Source organism: Bombina bombina, chromosome 7 (genome assembly GCF_027579735.1).
Source record: "Bombina bombina isolate aBomBom1 chromosome 7, aBomBom1.pri, whole genome shotgun sequence".
Taxonomy (NCBI): Eukaryota; Metazoa; Chordata; class Amphibia; order Anura; family Bombinatoridae; genus Bombina; species Bombina bombina.
The window spans coordinates 181939679-181944121 of record NC_069505.1 but is presented as its reverse complement, the minus strand read 5'-3'; positions in this window follow the sequence as shown (position 1 = coordinate 181944121).

Below are 4443 nucleotides of genomic sequence, written 5' to 3'. Positions count from 1 at the left end.
GTACTTTTCACTTTTCTTTACACTATGAAATTGTCTAATTACAGACATATAGACACAGAACTGGTATTTGAAATGCATAATTATAAATTTGGGTCCGGCTTTGCAGTTCAAGGAGTAGGAAAACAAAATTTAAACTTGCATGAGTCAAGAGTGTGTAATTTTAAGACACTTTTAAATTCACTTATGTTTTTAAATGTGCTTTGTTCCTTTGTTGAAAAGTAATAGTACATATCTTACACTACTGGAAGCTACCTGGTGATTGGTACCTGCACACATTTGTCTCTCGATTGGCTCACCAGGTGTGTTCAGATAGCTCCCTGTAGTGGATTGCTGGTCCTTCAACAAAGGATACCAAGCGAATGAAAAAAATAAAATTGTTCTATCTGAATCTTGGGTTTCAGGCATGTGATCTGAAGTTAATAGCAAGGTACACAGCATTCATGGATGTTTGCTTTCTGCACATGCTTAGGGCTCGATTTATCAAAGCTGAGGCGGACAGGTGCGCACATATACACGCCTCTGTACACCTCAGCAAATTTACCCGCAGGTAGTCGCCAGTGCACACAAGCGCAATTTTGCAATCCTGCACACAGCCAATCACGCGCAGGCAGGAGCTGTCAATCTCCTCGGTCGGACTAGACTGCGGAGATTGAATTTCGCCACCTTAGAGGTGGCGAAGAGGTTAGGAAAGTAATGGTCTGATGGCCGCTTCTTGTTAATTATGGCGAGCAGGTTCTTGTGAGAACTTGCAACCGTAGGGCTTTTATAAATCGAACCCTTAGTGCGCCATGGTGATACTTCATGACATTGTCAGTAGTTGTTTGCTCCTTTAGCAGTGGTCAGTATGTTCGTTTGTGACTAAAGAGGAAGTCATTTCTCTATCACATAGGGGTTGCTTTTTATAGTTTATACCAGCGTTACTCAACTCTAGTCTTCAGGACCCTTAACAGGGCAGATATTCATTATATCTTAAACCCTTAAGGACCACAGCACTTTTCCATTTTCTGACCTTTTGGGAACAAGGCTATTTTTACATTTTTGTGGTGTTTGTGTTTAGCTGTAATTTTTCTCTTATTTACTGTACCCACACATATTATATACTGTGTTTCTCGCCATGAAATGGACTTTCTAAAGATACCATTATTTTCATCATATCTTATAATGTACTATAAAAAAAAATATTTTTAAAGATATGATGAGTCCACGGATTTCATCCTTACTTGTGGGATATCGCCTCCCTGGTCAGCAGGAGGAGGCAAAGAGCACCACAGCAAAGCTGTATATATAGCTCCTCCATTCCCTCCCACTCCAGTCATTCTCTTTGCCTGTGTTAGTGATAGGTAGAGGTAAAGTGAGGTGTTAGTTTAGATTCTTCAATCAAGAGTTTTTTATTTTTAAAATGGTACCAGTGTGTGCTATTTTATTTAGGGTGTAGCCGTATTCCTTGTCAGCCTCTAGAGTAGAGCTACGGGTGGCTTTAAAGCAATGGGAACTGGTGGTATTCACTTCTCACTGCGCCTCCCATACTGAGTGCTGCCCTTCAGATGATGCCCTTAGCATATATTAACTAAGACCCTGTATGTCTCCACAGAACTACAGGAGGGAAGAAGGACCTCTTGAATGTGGGACTGATCATGCTGTCGCTCAGCTTCAAGGTACGTGCAGCTTTTATATTCTGGGAAATTAATTAACTCAGAAAAGGCTGTAGTTGTTGCCTATTGAATAGTGGGGGATTTAGACTTTCTGGGGCAAGGGCTACCCTTAGTACTATATACCACTCGGCTCAAGGGGACACTTGGACATGTATTGGGTGTATGTCACGTCTAGGGACAATTTCTAATTAGACTCCTACTGTAACGACTAATTTTATTTATTATGGTGCTGTGAGATGCAGGGGACTGTTCCGGAGCTAGGAAGGCTCCGATATAGGCTGTGACAGTTTTTTTGTGACTGGGGTTTGTTTGTTAAGCAGGGTTCAAAGTCCTGCAATGCGGTCAGTTTGTTTTTCCCAGCGATCGCTTGTTGATTTCTTAGCCGGAGGATCACTGTCTTGCCACCCACTGGGGGCGGGGTTAGCTTTGCGCGCTTAAGACTGGATGTGTCTAGAAGCTGCGCATTTCTTTTCTGACGTCGGACACTCTGCAGAGGATTTTGTCACTACCAGACGTTCGCTAAGACCGCATGGTTGACGTTTAGAGCAGGTGGTCAGGAGACCAGCAGGCTGTATTCAGTGTGTCGTGAGGGCAGGTAGGCGCCGCAGCAGAGCTGTGGCGAGGAGGTGCACTGTTGTTTGTCTTTTACAGTGAATTGCTATTATCATTACAATCACAGTTTCTACTTATTTGGGGCTGTAAAAATTGGGTATTTTACACTTAGAGACTCAGTTCCACTCTGTTTTCTTAGATTTGTTAACAGTCATATTAGGCTGTTTTCATATTTTTGAGAGTTTAAATACATTAGATATTTAACAGTGCCACAATCGAAATTGTTTATTGTCATGGAGTATCTTCAGAGCATTACATGTCCCTTATGTTTGAATACCAATGTGGAACCCCCTGTTACTTTTTGTCCCTCATGCACTGAGAGGACATTACAGTTTAGAGAGCAAATTTTCTTTAATAAAAGTTTGTCAAAAGCAGATGCTTCTCAGGGTTCTGCTGAGGAGATTGAGTATGCCGCAACTTTCTCCCCAAGCGTCACAGCCCTTAACGCCCGCTCAAGCGGCGCCAAGTTCCTCGACAGCTTATGCTGTGATCACACTGCAGGATATTGCTGCAGTTATGTCATCTACACTTTAAGAGGCGTTATCTGCTTTTCCAGTACTTCAAGGCAAACGCAGTAGGAAGGATAACCACATGGTCCATGCAGCTTCTGATGCTTTGATGGCGATCTCCGATGTACCCTCCCAGGGCTCTGAATTGGGGGGTATGGAGGTCCTATCCAAGGGTGAACTTTCTGACTCAGGAAGTGTATTACCTCTGACGGATTCAGATGTGATGTCTTTCAGGTTTAAGCTTGAACACCTCCGCCTGTTGCTAAGGGAGGTTTTGGTGACTCTGGACGACTGTGATTCAATTGTGGTTCCTCCAGAGAAATTGGGTAAGTTGGACAGGTATTTAGAGGTCCCTTCTTATTCTGATGTTTTTCCATTTCCTAAGAGGGCTTCAGAAATTATTGCTAAGGAATGGGAGAGACCGGGTATTCCATTCTCCCCCTTCTCCTGTTTTCAAGAAAATGTACCCTATAGCTGACGCCATTAGGGACTCTTGGCAGACGGTCCCTAAGGTGGAGGGAGCTATTTCCACCTTGGCTAAACAAACTACTATCCCTAGCAAGGATAGTTGTTCTTTCAAAGACCCTATGGATAAGAAATTGGAGGGTCTCCTTAAAAAGATCTATGTTCATCAGGGGTTACTATTGCAACCGGCGGCCTGCATTGTTACGGTTACGACTGCGTCTGCTTATTGGTTTGATGCTTTGGAAGAATCTCTTAAAACTGAGACTTCTTTGGAAGAAATACAGGATAGGATTAAAGCTCTCAAATTATCTAATTCATTTATTACAGATGCTTCTTTGCAGATTACCAAATTGGCGGCTAAGAGTTCAGGATTTTCCATCTTAGCACGCAGAGCTTTGTGGTTGAAATCTTGGTCTGCAGATGTGTCATCTAAGTCTAAGCTTCTGGCTATTCCTTACAAGGGGAAGACCCTGTTCGGACCTGACTTGAAGGAAATTATTTCTTTCATGTAATTAGCAAGAGTCCATGAGCTAGTGACGTATGGGATATACATTCCTACCAGGAGGGGCAAAGTTTCCCAAACCTTAAAATGCCTATAAATACACCCCTCACCACACCCACAATTCAGTTTTACAAACTTTGCCTCCTATGGAGGTGGTGAAGTAAGTTTGTGCTAGATTCTACGTTGATATGCGCTCCGCAGCAGGTTGGAGCCCGGTTTTCCTCTCAGCGTGCAGTGAATGTCAGAGGGATGTGAGGAGAGTATTGCCTATTTTGAATGCAGTGATCTCCTTCTACGGGGTCTATTTCATAGGTTCTCTGTTATCGGTCGTAGAGATTCATCTCTTACCTCCCTTTTCAGATCGACGATATACTCTTATATATATATATATACCATTACCTCTGCTGATTTTCGTTTCAGTACTGGTTTGGCTTTCTACAAACATGTAGATGAGTGTCCTGGGGTAAGTAAGTCTTATTTTCTGTGACACTCTAAGCTATGGTTGGGCACTTTGTTTATAAAGTTCTAAATATATGTATTCAAACATTTATTTGCCTTGACTCAGGATGTTCAACATTCCTTATTTTCAGACAGTCAGTTTCATATTTGGGATAATGCACTTGAATCAATTATTTTTCTTACCTTAAAAATTTGACTTTTTTCCCTGTGGGCTGTTAGGCTCGCGGGTGCTGAAAATGCTTCA